We start from the raw sequence: 19,130 nt of genomic DNA on the forward strand, positions 1-19,130 counted from the left end.
ATTCGTTGGCTGTCCTGCTGTTCATGTCTTCTTCCTTTCGACCCTTACATTGTTTCAACACAGTGCCGTTCTACACCATTTCCCCCCTTGTTCTGCATACGACGCATGCTTGGTTTCGACTCGGCGTGCGCAGTATCTTAAACATTTAGAGCAGTTGCGCGGCACGCTGCAGACAAGCTGTTATCATCGCCATCTGAGATATTTCCAGTGCTTTATGGGAAAGAGAAACACCGTAGATGAAGAGAGAGGTGGCAGGACAAGAAAGACGCTGGTCTTCGGCTCAACTTGGTCCTTCCTGTCCTCTCATTTTGCTTTCTTTTCTTTTTTTTCCTCTTTGTTCATCTACGGTGTTGCCTTTTGCCCCATAGCGCTGGGAAATGCCTCAGATGCCCAAGTTCTAACTAGCTCAGCTTTGTGCATTATAAGCGATCTCTCCGTGTTTTCTCTCGATCTTCCGCCGCCTCCCGGAGCACCTCGCCAGAAACTATAATAAGAAACGAGGTTCCGCGAGAGCGCTGCAGGCTCTCTTCTCTGGTGGGCCACACACCGAACGCTTCTCGCGCCAGGCGGCACTTAATTTCCCTGCCCCTCTTGTGTGCTCGCTAAATCATGATTGTGCGCGCGCGCGAGCCGTTGGTTGTAGATGCCCGCCTCCGCCGAGGCTCGAGCCGCGCGTTCTTCTTCTTTGCCGCCCAACTTTCTCGCGAGCCCAGACCATCCGTTACCGACCTCGTGCTCCCGCATGGGACAAGCGATGAGCGCTGAATTATAGCCCGACTCTCCCTCTTTTGACCCATGAATAAGAGGCGTCTACACCGTGGCTGTGATATTGCGGGGCCGCACTTTAATGCTGCTTCTGCAGATGGGCCCTCGTGATCTATCAAAGCGATTTCTTTTTGGTCTTCTCTTTGTGAGTTTACGTGATGCATGCCGCCGCGTTGAGTTACGTTGGGGGGTCACAGGCTGAGCCTCACTGCTTGGCTGTGCACTTCGGCCGGTTTACCCGCTTTCTCGAATTACGCCGACGACTCGCGAGCGAAACGCGTTAGACTCGCCGAGACACGGCTTAGTTAGAGAAGCGTGCTGGCAAGTTGAAAGGCAGAGAGCCATGCTCACTTTTGGGAGAGCAATGTACGGTGGTTACGAGCACGTTGCGTTTCTTGGCAAGTTGATTTTACCCTTTACTGGCGGTAAATTATATGGCACGCCCATCGCAATAACTCGCAGTAAAGCATCAGTCACGGGCGGTGCCATATTTTCCAACGCTACGTGGCTTTCGTTCAGATCGCCATGTAACACGGTTGTGCGGAGAACCTTGATGACGTGATGGCGTGATGCATACGCAAGGATTTTACGTTCGCTGGCGCATCCTAGTCAAGACTATTTATTAAAGTAAATTATGTGTTCTTCTGGATTCTGTTTGTTTTGCAGCGGCCCTAGTAATCAATACCTTGCCGCCAATTTTCACGCTGACTGCTCCCTCGTTGACGCGCTTATCAACTGCCATGCCTTAAACGCACGCCTGCGCTGCGTTCAAACTTCATCATGAAAACGCTGCACGAATCTTGCCAAGCGAGGCCGCCTTCTCAAAGAGGGTATCTCCGAAGAGGTAGAGAGGATTGTAGAATGCAAACCCCCTTGAGGCTTACCAGCAGACACGTCAAAGCAAGAGGCTAGCAGATTCGCCTTTCACTGGAGAGTCGCTAAGCGATAACTGAGCGCAAAGCAAACATCACGACTTGCAAGCACTCGTACGAGGGCATAGTTGCAGTGTAGTCCTCGCACCGAACTATACCACAAAACGAGAAAGCAGTGACTTCGGTACCTTTTGAAGACTCGATAGAACTTTTGACCAGGGGCTTTGAGCGTGTACAGGGGCAGTGTAAGTTCAACCAGCAGAAGAGATTGAAGAAACCGAGAGGAGAAACCGGAGAGCGCCGACGCTAACCTGTTTACTTTCGGAGACGCCTTCGGAGCCCTCCGGGCGATCACGCCGTTTTGGTTTCTTTCGTACTTGTTAGATTCGATTTTCGCCACCGATTTGCTGTATGCTTTATCTTTAGTTTTCCCGCTCTTCTGACTGCTTCTCTGCGTGGTACAGTTTGAACGCGGCGGCGTTAAGGAGCCCGTGTCGCACAAAAGCCGGCGCACCGCGTCGACTTTCGCATCGCGTCGACTTTGGAACCAAGCATACTCGAACCACTCGAACCACACTCCACACGTACTCGAACCACACATACTCGAACCACTCGAACCACAATACCACACACAATACTCGAACCACACATACTCAGGCCGTTCATGTGACGCAAGGAATTCACTGAAATAGTTGAATTTCTGAAGCTAAAATACGTGGTAAAAATCCTATAGAGTTACACACAAACTACAGACATGACTCGGGTTGTAATTCGAACATACGAGAAAACATAATTCTGTTATGCGTGAACTCAAACAAACCCCTTTTCCAGCGTTTCTACAATGTACAAATCGGAGATGGCGTCCGCCATTGGCGCCCGCCGGCTCATAGAATAAAGAACGAACTTGTGAATATCTCACGAGTCCGCGGAGCGGCGAGCCCGCTTCCTTGAAGCACTTCCAGATGGCGCTCGCCTCCAGCGCATCGCGGCCCATGCAAGAGGCCGCGTTTCTACCAGAAAGCCCGCCTTCGTGCATGCATAGCGTTCGCCGCGAGTGTTTCCCGTTGAGCATTGCGGTTACATACGCTCCATTTGCAGGGAAGCGTGAGAAGCAGTCAGGGATTTCTGAAAGCTATCGCGTTCCGCTGTTAAACGCGAAGCTTAGGCGTCCTCCAAATTTCTTTGTTTATTTTTCTCTTCTTTGTTTCTTTTTAATGCGTCAGCACTAAGAGTGTCAAAGTGGAAAAACGTGTACGTGTGTGTGAAGTGTGGGAAGCCGGTCAAGCGGTAAAGTTATAGAGAGGATGGGAGAGACGTACACAAACATGCAAAAAATAAGCTGAGTATCTCCAGGGGACGGGAAGTAACGTTACATCAGTTGTGTCCAGCTACTTGCCATTCGCACATCTTTAAATCTTGGTGCATGATGGTTGGGACAACCTGTACATATGCATGCAACTGACAGTGGCCTACTCTGCACCACCGTCACTTCGCTCCGCGAACAGGGAGGACGGGTGTCGAGTGAGCTCATGAACAACACTTTGGAATCGAGTCGACGGTGTTTAAAATCGTTGATCCGGGACCTCAAGAAGGTGCGATGCATTGCTTACGAATTTAGCGCTACATTTGCGTACCAAAACAAGGATCTGATTATGAATCACGTTGTATAGCGAGGGACCTCACAGCAGCTTTTACCACCCGGGGTTCCTTAACGTGCACCGAATGCGTAGTACACGATTGCACGCATACGAAGGGTGCAATCAGCGAGCCTGGGGATTAGATTTCGCGTAACAATTTGACGGCTAGTGTAACGTAGCCATTGTTATTGCCGACAGCAGCAGCATCGCAGAGAGGCTTAACGACCCCGCCCGAAAAGAACATTAGCATTAGGGCACTGCCAGGAACTGAGCGCTCGCCGGGTTACGAGATCCGTTCCCGCCCGTTCGATGCACGACCGGGACGACCCCCGCCGAATCGAGCCAGGAAGTTGCCTGCGGTCGGCACGTTATGCAATGAAGCCAATAGCTTCGAGGCCAGCCGATCAAATCGGGCGTGTAAAACAACTGCAAGACACTTTGGAGAGCGCCGAACGCGTCCAGACCTAGGACGAGGGGATGAAAGAAGGCAAGAAATAAAAACGACGTCGGCGACCAGACACGGAGTAATCGGCCATAGCTAGGAGGGCGTCGCCGGGGGCAGAAGCCTGACCCCAGCGCCCGCCAGCGGAAAGGGTTATGGCTGGCGCTCCACAGACGAACAGCCACGCGTCGCGGTTGAGCAAAAAGGCCTGAGGAGAGCACGGTCGGGGGCCACGCGAAGAGCACGCGCGCGACCTTGCCGCGGCGGGGAGAACCAGTTTTTCGTTGAGCCTTCGGTACACCTGGCTACATGCTCTTCGCTGATGACTCTGAGGAGACAGCGGCATGATGCTGACAAGCCTGGTGAACTAGCGCCCCGATGCCCGAAATATATATACTGTGCGAGTATCGGCTTCAGACCCGTAATGGGCAACTCTGAGGTTTTTTGTTTTTGTTTTTCTTCAACTGGGGTGGGGTCGGATGCTCGGCAGGTTGTCGTGTTTTCCCTGTATCAGTCAGAATGACGGAGCTGAAGTGACGGCCCAGTGCGCCTTCGTGAGTCGTTGCGTCGTGCTGTTGTCACTGGGAGATTGCCGGTGTTAAGGTCGTGAGGTTGAGAACTAAACGCTTGGGGCTCGATACCACCTGAGGGGCCTTCCTTTCACAAGTCTTATAATAGATACCCCGTAATTGTTTTCCGAAGTGACGCATCAGTGATGATCGCGGCGACCAACCAGCCAATAAAACACTGCGCCCGAGCGACTCGATTTTTTTCTTAGTTACAATAATATTCAGAAGGGAGACAACGAAACAAGAGAAAGCATAGAGGAAATTAGATATTACATTTAATAGAAATGTAGAAAATAAAGTAAGGAAAAGAAACAATGAAAGTGGGCCAATAGATAACTTTCCGCGGGTGGGATCCGAATCCACATCTTTCGCCAAACGCGTGGGGCTGTTTACCAGTCAAGCTGTCACGGCGGCCATCTTCCCGTTCACTTTCATGGCTATTTGTGTATGCGAACAAGATGCGGCGCTGGGAGTGTTAGGCAGCGCCTCGCAAGGTCGTGGCAGCGGATGCGGAAAATCCTTTCAACTACCAGCATCACCGAGTAGGCTCAAGAACTTCGGTGTTGGAGCTTCCCTTCTACTACACGAGCGAATGCGAGCGAGACGCAGAATCTAGAGTGGCAGAAAAAATTCTAAAAAGTCGTGGTACGCAGGGCACGAATGTACGCGAAGGAAATGACTGGGGACAAACAAACCAAGAGGAGCCAGCGGTGGAACGGAAAACAACATCGTACAGCAAAGGTCTACTTCTCTGTGAGCGGCTGCAACGGCCTCCACGGGCATGGCGGAGGAGACACAGCGACGGGTGTAACGAACCTTGACGACGCTCCTTAAAATCAGGCGTACGAAAGGGAAGGACACACGCTAAAAAAAAGAAAGAAAGAATGAAAGAAAGAAAGAAAGAAAGAAATAGCTTAGTTGGCGAATAAATGTTCATCCTTACATTCGGTGTTCCCGGGACTGCAATGTGTCAGCGATGGCGATGAACACGAGGGATGGAAGGAAATAAATATTGAAGTAGCGGAAAGGCCGACATGTTGACAGAAGTAAAATGTGCAGCATACTAACCAAAAGCGACGCATGCTTGTGTGTATACCCTTTGCAAGATACTGCTCCTTTTTCCAAAATAGCGTAAGGTACAGGTAAGCAGAGGCTCTGAAATTATCCAAGCCTATATGAGCAAACAACGAGGAATGCGAGGGAATTCAGTCAATAGGTTTCTTATACAGGCCGTGGGTGAATAGCATTGTAGTTGTGGCTGCGGGAACTGAGCGCTCGATGACTTGCGTAACAAATACGAAAAAGAAAAAAAGTTATGCAAAATAGGTGCTCTCTTGCGAATAATGTACGTACTCCTAATACAAGTTGGAAAGGAAGAAAGCGCTTCGTTACACTGGATCAATAAACCTATGCTACCCGAACCTATACGCTTGAGATTTGTTTTAGCAACCGGTTTCTTTCTTTCTTTCTTTCTTTCTTTCTTTCTTTCTTTCTTTTGGCGCTCTTTGGTCATACCTGGCCCTTGCGCCATTAAACAACACACTTTCTTTCTTTTTTCCTTTCTTTCTTTCTTTCTTTCTTTTTTTCTTTCTTTCTTTCTTTCTTTCGCTCTTCTTTGACTGGCGGGAAGGGGCCTATTGGCTGGGAACGAAACAGCCATGCCCGCCTCAACATATACGTATATATATGTTTATAGGTTTGATAGCCGTGGCAGGCATATTTTGAAGTGGGCGAAATGGAAAAGCGCTTGTTCTCTTAGATAAAGGTGCTCGTTAAATAACTCCTCTACGTGGTCAAAATTAATCCGAATTCCTCTTCTACGGAGGACCTTATATAGGAATCGTTGTTTCGGCTCAGAATTTAATTTCATTTTTAATTATTTTCCCCCCTCGCAAATTAAGGGTGAGTAATCGCCCTCGCGCCGTTCGACAACGTTAACGTTATTCCAGCACAACGAAGTGTCTCTGGCAGAAAGCAATGAAAGGAGCTTTGCGTCCGCCATAACACACGCAGTGCAAAAAACGTTCTCGGATTTCCTATACTTTCCTACGTTTCCTTTAGTCCCTCTTTTTTTTTTTTTTTTTAGTAATTCTTATTTACTAAACCATTTGATGTTCAGCATCTTTCCCGTTTATTTGACGCTGCTTCCGTTCTTTAGCCGACTAAGCAAGTTTTCTGCTATAAGCATTTCAACGTCTTCTGCATTCTTATTTGTCCAGATCCTTGGAAATACCCTATTTTGCAAGGAGGAGGAGGAGAAGAGAAAAGCAGAAGGAACAAATATGGTGAGTAGAGTTCTAACGCATGATTCCACTTTTGCTAACTTCTTTTTGTCGGCGAGGTCTGGACATCACACTAGCGCCATGAAGTGCGGCTTACGCAATTTGTAATATTACAGCGGCCTAATTGATTTGGCTGTAAATATTTCTGCGCAATTTTTTCCTATTCCAATCGTTGCATGGAAATGCGATACGACTTGTGGACTGCACCAACTTCTGTATTTATAGCCTTCTGTATGCTTTTCTTCGAATGCGATATACTTGCCTTGTATTCCAATATACGCGACTAATTACTTTGAAATATATTGAATCCGTATCGAGTTTATCATTGTTTCTTCTCGCTGTTCGCGTAGCACGGGGGTGAGGAGGGGGGGTGTAGAATCTCTTTTCTGTCAAATAAAAGGATTTCGATTCTTTTGAAATAATTTGACATTTAGGTGAGACGTCCGTATAGCTGCTGTCATCTTGCGGTGCTGAATGACTGTATTTAACGTGTCGCCGGTCTTGCACATCATTCCGCATCTCTCGCTTACCGCGTACTACCAGCAGGTACAGTCTTGGTTAGCGCCTGTAAACCACTGTTCCACGGGACCGCACAACAGTGCTTGCCTTCTTTTCTGTCTAGCCAGTTAATATGATCGTTGTCGTCAATATGCAGCTATCGGTTTTGCGCACACGGTCTGGGAACGAGATCTGCGTTCCCACCTGCAAACGTTAACCTAACGCGGTGTGCCGGCCTTCTTGCGTTCTGCATACACCGTGCTATCACTCCACGCCGTCTCCTGAATAGGAGCGGCCCGTTTGCTTCACCACCGTGACGCCAGATAAGTATGGAATAATTTTCTTTTTTTTTTTGATAACGTCATATTTTTTGCCCGGCACGTGTTGTCCGTGTCTCGGAAAATCAGAAAGCGGTGCCGGCTCTCGGCAAGCTGCTTTTCGCCCGAGTAAACGAAAAAACAAAACAAGAAACAGCCGTGCTCGTCCGTGCCCACCTCAGAAAGAGGGCAACGAAACGAAAATGTATGCACTGATGTGTGTGTTCGCTGCGCATTTCTTCGCCCAATATACGAGAGCGTCCACGTGCCTTGCAAAGCGGGAAAGAAGGAGGAACAAGCAGGCACCCAGAACAAAGTGCTCGTATCTGAAAAGGAAAGCAAGTGAGGAATGAAGACAGAACCAAAGGAGACAATGCTTATAGATGCAGGACGACAGAGAATTGATATCACGCTGTTCAAGTGCGATTCGAGCGAGAAGACGTCATTTCGAGTGTGTTTGTTTGCTTGATTCTTCATTTTCTTGTTTTTTTCTTCCTTCCTTTCTTTCTTTCTTTCTTTCTTTTTTTCTTTTTGCTTGTCCGAATAGTTTTCTCATTGTGCCAGCTTTGACGCCTGTATTGGTATCTTTCTTCTGGCCTATATTTGGCTTAGGAAAGGTAAAAAGAAATGCGTAATGGCTGGCTTTCGCATTTCCCTCTACCTTAAAGAGTAGAGGCTGTTGTGCCTGCACAATGTCGAGAATAAGCTGCGGTCTTAAGTAGGCAAGGGAATCGAGGCACGAACGTTCAACACAGTCCCCCACACTGTAATCAACGTGTCAATCTGTTCCCTCAATTACAAATGTCCCACCGCTATAATAAAGTGTCCTCTCGTTGCTTCGCGAAATGGACGTCCCAAACCGTATAAGGAGCTAAATGTCGAGTTCTTACCACAACGGTAGCACACTCTACTACAACACACTCGCTCCCACTTCGGAAGCTATCTTTCCGATGTGAGGTCGTTCAAAGAGCTGTCTCGTGTGCAATGGAGCATGCACTTATCAATCAGCTACTCCCGCTTCGTCAGATAGAAGGGGCACACAAACTGAGTGATCATAGATTGAACAAACGAGATTGGAGCCATGCAGTTGTTTCCTGTTCACCTTGATGTCTGTTTTCGATATCTACGTTTCGAAACAGACAGCGAGTCCTCACTACTACGAGTAAGTGGCCCACTCGTCTCCTTGCGATTTGTGTTTTAACGGAATAGGCCGAGGCAGGAGTTGCACGGCTGGATTTTTCGCGAGCCAATCAGCATGTCATGGCAGACTGTCTCTTTGAAGCCGACTACCTCCCGCTGCCGTGCTACAGTGGGCACGAATGCATAATTGGGTCGTCTCCCGAAGTAGTCTACTTTAATGAGCTGGAAAATTTTGTAGAAAAACGTAGTCAGCAAGAATTACAGACACTCATCGACCAACTTTTTATATTTTGTTTATTTATTTTGGACGTTAACTTTCTTTTCAGCCTCCAGACATTATTCTAATGCCCCCCCCCCCCGTCTTTTTTTAGCTAGAATTGGCCCCAAATTTATTCTGTGGTGGTCAGAATGAAAAGCAGCATGCCGCATTTCGTCAAATTGCTGTGCAGATACGAGGCGATACATGGTTGGAATTTGCGCAGTACCCACTGTGCTTTCGTCTTTCAATTTTTCTTTTGTTTCTTTAAACGCGTGAACAGATTGTTTCTCGACTCTATTTCAGAGTTGAAGGGCAACATCACTGCGTTTTTGTCGGTGGAGCTTGTTTGTATTTCTTACGTCCGCGCATTCCACTGGACGAACAGGAGCACTCAGAAGCGTACCCAAAAGCGCTCTCTCAAGGGTATCTACGTTCCAATGGGCAAACAGGAGCAGAAGCGTTGTCATGCAAACAGGAGTACGTTTGCGACGCCGAGAGCGGTCGAGAGCAGTTCGAGCTGCTCAGCCGCGCGAAAAGCGGACTGCGAAGGAAGTCACGTGACGCAAACGCGTCATACCCGTATATTTTTGGTTGTGTTCCGGCCGTGCTGCAGCTGAGTTCGCGCGAGTAGCTTAGGAAGCGCCTGTACGCACTTCCGCAGAAACTTGCTTGCTCTATGCGCGTTCGCGCCGTCGTCGTGCGGTCTCGCTGTCCGCGCCTCCAGAGATGTTTGGCTGCAAATAAGTAATTAGTCATGGCAGGCGCGTCGCCTCCAACGCCCCCTGGTGGCACTCCAAATCGTGCCCGCGTTGTGGGACGCCTGGTAGTGGCCGGGGTGCTGTTTCTGCTAGCAAACAGGTTGCGTGCTGCATCGCGCCAACATGTCGCGACGGCCACCCTTTCAACGAAGCTCTGTGCTCCATTAATCGGTTTTTCAAACACAGTCCGGTGTACCACTTCCCGCGGGACAGGGAAATGTGATGCGCTACAACCCTTTCGACACCCAGCCAGCCTGTCACGTTGTTTAAAATCCCAATCACTCCATTTTTTTCTTTTTTTTATCTCGTTCGACCTTTCTTTCTACTACTGCGCAAAGGCGGTGCAACTTATTTCTTGCTGGAAAGACGACATTTACACCAAATCGCCTTCCCACCTTCTTATGCCTCATGCGGTTAGACGAGGCGTGCAGATACGGAATACTAGCGACCGGATTTTCTTCAGCGTTGACCTCTCTTGTCACCACACCCTTTGCTTCCAATTTTTAAATTTAAATTATGGTGTTTAACGCGCCAAAACCACTTTCTGATTATGAGGCACGCCATAGTGGGAGACACCGGAAATTTGGACCACCTGGGGTTATTTTACGTGCACCTAAATCTAAGTACCCGGGTGTTTTCGCGTTTCGCCCCCATCGAAATGCGGCCGCCGCGGCCGGGATTCGATCCCGCGATCTCGTGCTCAGTAGCCCAACACCATATTGCTTCCAATTTTAACTTACTCAGTAATCTTTCACCTGCCAGGCAGGGCGGTGTCTGAATAATCGAATAATGGACCAGAGAGCTTCGTTGAAAGGGCAGCTGTCGTCTAATTTGTGCCTTCATTGCGAAGAACGGAAGTGGGAACCGTTTATGAATTAAATTAAGGTGCTGTCTAGGCAGTAAGATAGGACTACGCGGGAGATCGCTGAAGCATTCTTTATTCACAAGTCCTATGATATTTGCGTTGCGAGGCCACGTGTGATGCTGCGTAAGCTAGAACTTGAATTTTTAGCTTCTAATCGTTAGGTTTTTACACCTGCTTGTACCATGGCGTGTATTTCTGCTTCTGACGATAAACTACAGTTGCTTGTCTGCGCTCTCATCGTGTTTCTTGCTCGTGCCTTGTTCTTTCGCGCAATTTTTCGTCTGTATAGAATACCAACTGTCCCAGTGTTCAGCACTTATAAGGTTTCGTCTACAAACTTTCGGTAGGGTACAAACAGCTTCAAAAACAAGTCGGAATTCCATATATTGCTGCAAATCAGTGCGACTATTCGCTAATAAGCCGAAGGTGGCCTGAAGGGGCGTTCTCGCTTCAGTTACTCTCTCATGGTCAGGGTTCAATGTGGCCTCCGACATCGCGCTATCTACGATCACGATGGAGATCACTGAGGCCACGCCGTTTATACGCCGTTTTTGCAGCTCGCCGAGGGATGGCGCAGCCTACAAGGCAGCGACATCCGGAAACTGAGCGTTGGAAACTCAAGCAATCAATCCCAGCACTTGTCTCAAGCTTCACGCTCGTCATGCCCCAACTTATCATATGTGCTACTACGTCTTGATAGTTAAATATTCTGAGTTAAGTGCGGGGAAGTTGCACCGCCTTTAGTAGCGTGTTTGATACGCTGAGAATAGATAACAGCAAATCACTTACTTGTTAATTAATTAATATATTAATTAGGTTATAACTCACCTAACATCTCATTTTCGTTTTTGTACAAATTTACTATCCACGGCCAGTAATAATGGTGAACAAGCTGCTTTTATTTTCCTTAATGTGTAAGTGTGTCGGGCATTACACGGTTAACGGGAACAACCTTGATCAGTGGGCTCCTTTGATGGAGAGGTTCTGGAGTTCTGCGGCGGTTCACTGCGTCGCGGATTTCGGAGCCCGCCTTGGCTTCACCATTCCGATTACGGAGGGATGCCAACTTCTTGGATTCACCGACTCTGGGATTTACATCCGAAAGAAATATGAGACGCGCCGTAGCGGAGGCTCCAGATTTTTTTCTGACCACCTAGTGTTCCTCAACGTGCACCAGAAGCGCGGTTTTGGAACGTTTTCTTATTCCTAACCTACCGGAATGTGGCCACTGCTGTTGGTAATCGAACCTGCGGCCTCGTGTTGAATAGCAGAAAGAGTAAGAGCTGGGCTACCATGCTAGCTGTGAACGGTAAGTTTAACCTCCCGAAAGAAGCATTGAATACGTTAAAGAGAATTCAGTGAGGAAGGCACAATCACCGTTTCCTAGCGATTATCACCGGCTAAAGTATGTGAGTACGCCCGGAAACGAGTCGGAAAAATAAAATTAATTACCATTCTCCGAGAGCATGACTAAACCACACTGTCACGAATTTGACTAATGTTCTTCCCCTTCCACGTGCACGGAATGTGTCTACTCTCGTATAAGGATAATATAATACAACAAAGGGTTCTAGGCTGCCTTTATGCTACGCATATCCCGAGTTCAGGTAAACAAAGATGCGGTCCCGTCGGCGTCTTCCCTGGCAGATTCGCGATGCCGGCGGCGGAATGTGGGCCGGCTCTCTGGAGACGCGCTGCCAGAGCAAGCGCAGGGATCGTTCGGTCAACGGGCAGCGCATCCATCTTCATAAGCCGCTGGCCTCCATTGTAACTGTTTCTTAATGGTCATGATGGAGATGTACCTTCGTACTACACTATATCACGTTCAGAAGATTTGCTAAAGCGGCGATCCGTTTTCTTATCTGGTGGACCAGAACTGGCGAGGCTCTGAAACAAACTCTTTTGACAGTATCAGAACTTTCCGCACAGCTGAGATGGTTCCTTTCTTCGTGGAGTCGTTTTACTTAGGGAATTATTTGCTAGAGCGAAGGAAAAGGTAGCTAACACAGCCGGCTACGCCATTTTCAAGGTATGCGAGCAGCCGCCTCCTATAAGACTACGTCCCACGTACGGCCTGCGGCTTAGCGGTTGTCGTACATCAGCTGCAGTGGTCGCGAGGGACGCTGGCCGGTATTCTAAAGGTGAAGTGAATAAAACGTGGTTGAAGTGTCATGTTTACACTCATCACAAGTTCATGCAGACTAAATGTAGACTGTTTTAGACTACCGCCTGGTGGCGCACCACGAAATAACAATTTTCAATGCGCCCGCATAATCTCAGCGGTCTGTTTACCACTTGACTCACCATAATCGGTGGCGAAGCAAGCCTAATGGTTTCTTTTAGGTCTCTTGAAACGTTTCCTTCGGAAGCATGCGGGAAACCAATGAGAGCAGAGAAAGAACACCTTCGCTGTCACCTGCTCTTGAAGGTGAATCTTTTTGTGGTGTGACTTCCAACAAGTAAGTATGTAGAGAAAAGGAAAGGTGGTGTTTTACGCGACCATTTCCTGTGGGCGCCTAAAAAGAAAACATTACGCAGAGCAGTCGTTCACGTGCGGAAACCCGTTTTCAATGCCAGTGCCACCGAGGTCGATTTTTCTTTTCTTTATTTCTACGGTTTTAGCCGGTCCAGAAATGGTCCTAACGCACTGTTGAATGCCTCGTTCACACCATTCAAAAGTGAGCGGCCAAGGCCGGACACGGTTTATGACCGCACATATACGGTGTTCCCACGCCACATTGACCATAACGTGGCTGAAGAGAGAGCACCGAATGTAGAGAGTAAAAGAAGGAAGCAAGAAGAAAAGAGTAAAACCGGAGTCAGAGGCGGAACAGACAGAGCACCAGAGTCATCTCTCGATACGACCGTTAGGGCAATGGAAGGCGGAAGGGAGGGTACAGGGAGGGTAGAGGGGGTCAAAAGAAAATGTCCGGCAGGCGTTACCGCAACCACGCCGAAAGAGAACATCTTGTCCAAATGTTCGGGTCATCGGCGGCTCTTCCTTTCATCTCTTCGGATGCTTCATTTTTTCCTTTTCTTTTCTTTTTTGAAGTTCCGCTTTCCCAGCCCCCCTTCATGGACGAGAGGAGGCAGAAGGAATTGAAAGGCATCGAATGATCATTTGAAGATGATTTCGGAGCCCTGTGGCGACCGCGGAGAGTGCTTCACCGGGCGCCGTCTTCGATTGCGCCGGACGTTCGGGACGGCCGGTCGGGTGATGGTTCGACGGAAGTGCCGGCTGGCCCGTCATTCTTTGAGAAGTTTGTTCTACTTTGATTTCTCACGGAGGAAGAAAAAGACCCGCTGGGGTAGTTTTGTGACTATGGCGTCGCGCTGCTAAGCTCTAGGATGTGGGGGCACGGTCCGCGGTACACAGAGCCCTAGGTTGTCAAAATTATTCCGGAGTCCCCCGCACTATACGGCGTGCCGCGTGACCATATGGTGATACCCAATCGTAAAGGTCAAGAATTTGTTGTTGTACTTTTGTTATGAGGAAAAGTGGAAAGAGACGAGCTCTGTAATGAAGAATCGACATTTGGGAAAGTTGGTACTGGTTGAACATCTTGAAGTTGCAGCCTTCTGTCTTCGTCATATTGCGCTGCCCCTTCAAGATGCTCTTTAATGAAGCCTGCAGAAGTCGACTTAGCGGCACGACTTTAAAATACTGCTCCAGGTGGGAACGATGGGAAATAGAACGATACGTACAGTGCACGCCAGAGACACTTAAGATTCACAGAAGACTCCATGCAAAACGCGCACTATTTGAGTGTATCGCTGATACGACTATCTCGCAGGAAAATTAAACTTGCCCCCCCCCCCTTTTTTTTTAATTGCGCGCGGCACACGAACAGCGCCAGTTGATGGGCCAAGTATATGTGTTGTAGCTCCACGCATGACATTTGGTGCATATTTCAGGGCACCAGAGCCTGATCAGGACTGTCCTTGCGAATGTTAATAGGCTGCAAGTAAAAATGACATGCCCGTGCATGACGCGTAAAAACATGGTAGGGATCTTGGCAGTTTCTCTGTGGAAAGTATTTGGCATTGGCGACATTTAGCAGACTACGGTACCGACATGCCGGTCGCGTAAGTCAAAGCCACGTGGGAAGCCAAATTCGCACATTGTACTTCTGGACAGCATCTTTGGGGGCTACGTAGTCCATATTCGACGTTCTCTTGTTCTCACTTTTCGCGACTTGCTCTTTGATTGCACTGAACATGTAGCTGCTCGTCCTACTACAGATTGCCTTTGACATTGGGGATATAACAGGGAGCGCGGACACGCTATCCACTACACTGTCGCGCAGATTTGGAGCTCGGCAGTGTTGTGCGGGTTTCAGTTCATGATGCACAATTTGCATGCCGGAGTTAGCATGAATAACGGGGACAAAAGACATTCACGAGACCACTGACCTGCTAGCAGAGCAGGCGGACTTGAATCCCAATCAAAGGGCCGAACTGAGGGAACTCGTGTTTGAACTTAAAGAGGTATCAAAGGTATCAACGCATGAGCGGTGATATCCGCGCATGCGTTTCTAGGCCCACAGCCGAGACAGTATTGTGGCCAAAGGCTGTGGTTGGGCTACTCGGTTGTAGACATTGAAGTTAAACACGCTGCTGGGTCACAAGAACGTACGTAAAAGGCGCACACGACACGTGGAGCTGCCCATTGTACGCAGTCAGCAAGTATACAAAGCAGCGAACAAGGATGACATTTCGTGCATCGCCGAGAACTTCTGGAGGAGGAAAACGTGTGTCTTGCATTGGTCTGCTGCTGTAGCCGCAAATGAGTTTAGAGCCGGAGGAATCGCTAAATGCAGCGGATTCTGTTGTTTTATTTCTTATCTTTATTGTTTCGATAAGAATTTAATTTCTGTCTCTCGCTCTTGTTCTCTCTCTCCCTCTCTTGGTGAGTGTTGGGAAACGGATGAAGCGGTGGAGAGGAATAACTTACTTAGAAGCAACTGTAGTTATTTGGAGAAGACCAGAAGTCCCGCATTCACGACAGCAAGCACTCTTTCGCTTACCATACAAAACGACGTCTTGTGTCAGGAAAACAATGCGGCATTATCTGCAGCAGAGCACGAATGCCACCCTAGGGCCGAAAGAAGAAAGCGCTGAAAGGCGGCATGCCTCAGCAGCAAATTACGGCATGCCTGTGGTTCTCCTCACCAGGCGAACCGCACGGTAGGACGGAGAGATCGCAGGAGTCGCGACACCTTGCAAGCGGCGGCGTCGCAAGTTTTTCGAAGCCGAGGTCGCGAAATATAGAACTGGAAGTAAAATGCTGGAAAACGCGACCACTAGCGGTTCTCCAGCGAACAGATCGAGAAGAAGACGGGACAAATACAAATACTTAGCGCGGCCCTTGCGGGTATAAAGAATGGTGCGGCAAGTCGAGGTTCTCGGTAGAGAGGGCGTCAGAGCCCCGCGGGGGTAAGACCCCGACGAAGCGCCGGTCAGAACACAAGAAAGAGAGCACGGGGAAAGGATTCTCTCTGGTGACTTTTAAGAGTGTTTGCGCGGACGTTTGACAGAAGGGATGACCAGAGATTTTTGACGACGGCAAATAGAGATTGGGAGAAAGGGGATGGGGGTCTCAAAAGGGCTGGAAGACTTTGCCGGATGACGCAGAGGCCGAGATGCGACAGGAAGCCCAATGACGGTAACGTGTTTGCTTTCCACAACTTATTTGAAGCCCGGCGGGTGTGTGCGCGTGCCTTTCCCCTTCGAATCTTTCTTTTCCCGGCTTCTTTTGTTCGTTTTTGTTGCTTAAACAGTTGCACAAAAGAGACTCCTTTATGTGTTTGTCCCTTCGCGAAGCTTCGCGTCCCATGTTTCTTTCCTTTATTTTTTCGGTGCAGGACTTTGTTTGTCGCCTGCACGTCCGAAGCTTGGAATGAAGAGCAGAACCATTTTTTTGCTGGCCTCAGCGTCGGCGTACCGACGTTGACAGGGGGGTACCAAAGTTTCCAAGACCGCCGCAGTGGCCAGACAAGTTTCTTATTGAAGTTTGATTTCTATTTTCACGAAGATCTGTTTACTTTTCCTTTTCTTTTCCTCGCTGTAGCTCAAGTAGCTTTTGCGTTGGGGTTTTCGTTCAGCTCAAAGCGATGTTTCGCTCAAACGCATAATTCAACGTGACTTGGTCCAAGTTATGTCGACCGTGTTGATTCCCCACTCGAGCAGACCGTTTGCATCGAAAGGCTCCCTGCGCCAGGCGCTTCACCGAAGATTTATTCTATCAAAGTTAAAACTTGCCAACAGGTGCTGCTAAGAGGGGGAAAGCACGAACGCATAGTTCGTAATTGATTTTCATTTTATTCGGTGATAAATGAAGTTTTCTCTCGATCTTTTTTCAACTAAAGCGAAACTGCAGTTTTCTGATGCTAGAGTTTGTCCCGACTGATGATGTCCGCAGGTTTTGGATGTCTTCTATGGTCCAAGGACTTTCTCGTTCCAATTAAGGAACCGTGTAGGCTACGTTTTATGAAGCAAGTAGATATAGCTCCAGTGCAACGTGGCTGGAAAGAAAATAAATAAGAAACGGAAAAAGAAAGTTGGTGTCGCTTGAAACTCGGTTTTGAAACTCGGTTGCACTTCGGACGTCAATTTAGGTTTATTGCACTGCCCGCCCACGTCGTAAGTACGGGGCCTTCGTTTATGTGTACGAAAAAAAAAAAAAGTCATAGTAGAATTATACAGCTGTTCACGAAATTCGTCGTGCAGGCTTCAAGGAACCGTCAAGATCAATACGAAGAAGAAACTGGAAGTCCTTAGAGCTTCTACTTTATTTCGTCAACGGAACAAAGAGTACTGTCCACTTTTCCTGCTTCCTGCATGGTTAAAATTTTCAGGTCCTTCCCCCACTCATACTAGCCAACTCACCGAAATATTGCATATAGTTTAGGAATTTGGGCTTGTTTCGTCAAGTATGACCAAAAATCAGTTTGTCAAGGTATAAGAAAACGTAATAATCTTCGCGAATACCTTTCGCTGGACAGCTTCCGAGTCCTTCCTTTGAAAGCCTTCTGATGGCAAAACGACGCCGAAGAGGTTCTTTCTTCGATCGTGTTTATTCAGACAAGTTCCTGTAGCAGCCGAAATTGGCGAGAGGACAGTCCTAAAAAATTAGCGATAGTAAAAAAACAAGAGAAAAATATCAGCAGAGAAACCTAAGACTGCTTACGTATGGAAATGCGAAAGCATCATAATCGCTTAAGTGAAATGTTTTCGATTGATGTTTTCGAGATGCATTAAAGTTCATTCTGCTGAATCGCTGTGTGTGTTCACGTATACGTTGGCCACAGGCTGGAAAGGTTCGGATGATTTCGCTGCCGAACGATCAATCTTATTTGATGCCTAATGGTAGCTCTGTCGCGAATATGTCGTCTTCTGAGGCGTGTTTCCGTGGGCGACCAGATTTCACAGCTGCCGCTGAGGTAGGCGCTTTGGAGTACGTCGCAGTAGACACCGCACCGATGAAATCCGAAGAGCAAATGACACCTGGGAGGCAGTGACGGAGGCAGTGACGGAGGCAGTGACGGTGGCAGTGACGTTGACGGTGACGGTGGCAGTGACGGTGGCAATGACGATGGCAGTGACGGTGGCAGTGACGGTGGCAGTGACGGTGGCAGTGACGGTGGCAGTGACGGTGGCAGTGACGGTGACAGTGACGGTGACAGTGACGGTGGCAGTGACGGTGGCAGTGATAGAGACAATGATGGAGGCAGTTACGTGACGAGTTCAATGACGCACGTTCTAATCACACCTTTAGTCAGCTAGTACCCTGGAGTCACCGCCGGCTCGCGGAAGCGTGCTCGTGTCACACCACGGAGGCCCGGGTTCGACTCCCACCCAGACCGAAATGTCCCGAACTTTCCGAAGGCCTTCATTTGATTTGATTACAGAAACCTGCCTGACAAATTTCACGTCAGTCCGAACATTTTCTTTACGTGTTCTTCCTCTTCGCGCCGTTGGCCATTTTTGGCACCATCTTTTGGTCACGCCGCCAACGACAACGCCGCGTCGAGTAATGGGCCATATAATGCTTTCGCATTAAAAAGAAATAAAAATAAAGCATTGCTTGTCAATCTGGTCCTTCAAGTTCGCTGCTGCGTGCGTGTTGCGTATAAAGGTAAATCATCTATTATGAAAATCTGCTTGTATTTTACCAAAGGTATGTACTCTAGCCAAAATTTAAAAAAAAGAAGGGGAGGTGGCAGAGAAATCCGTGGTATTCCGCGTCCCTATCGTACACCCCCTCCACTCGATGTCATCTTCGAGCAATTGTACGAATTTTAAGGTTTACAGGTTGACAGGTATGCACACTGTGACATCAGCTATATGAGTTAAAATGTGAGCTCTAAAGGCAAGCTTTGGGTCAGACAAGTAGGTTTGAGGTAACCCCGTTGTTTGGCTGGACAGGCTTCAGCTGTTTTTCTGGTGCAACCTGGTCAACCTCCATGTATGCCTTCCTATTCCTTTCCTTCCTTTACTTTCTCTCTCTTCTCTCTCTCATGTTGCCAATTCTACTTGCAGATTGGAAACAAAATTCAAATCACCGTTCCAAGCAGCATTGGCTGAAGATAAACTTGGCATGAAAGTAGCAAAGAGGTACTTTGAATGAAGTTAGTATTTAAGAAATTGTTTCAGAATTGATCTCTGATCCACGAAAACGTGATTGTATCTTGAGCATATGTGCGTTATCACACGATTCATAAGCT

General features: G+C 48.2%; 1 long non-coding RNA gene across 1 annotated transcript in view; it reads right to left on the reverse strand.

Annotated features, from left to right (window-relative positions):
• LOC129386877 (uncharacterized) overlaps positions 1 to 19,130 on the reverse strand; it is a 113,022-nt gene that overhangs the window by 87,242 nt on the left and 6,650 nt on the right. The window contains exon 2 of the long non-coding RNA XR_008614176.2: positions 17,395 to 17,527. This is a non-coding gene — a long non-coding RNA (uncharacterized lncRNA). The remainder of the gene's footprint in view (positions 1 to 17,394; positions 17,528 to 19,130) is intronic.

This window comes from Dermacentor andersoni, chromosome 11, assembly GCF_023375885.2.
Source record: "Dermacentor andersoni chromosome 11, qqDerAnde1_hic_scaffold, whole genome shotgun sequence".
NCBI classification, from domain to species: Eukaryota; Metazoa; Arthropoda; class Arachnida; order Ixodida; family Ixodidae; genus Dermacentor; species Dermacentor andersoni.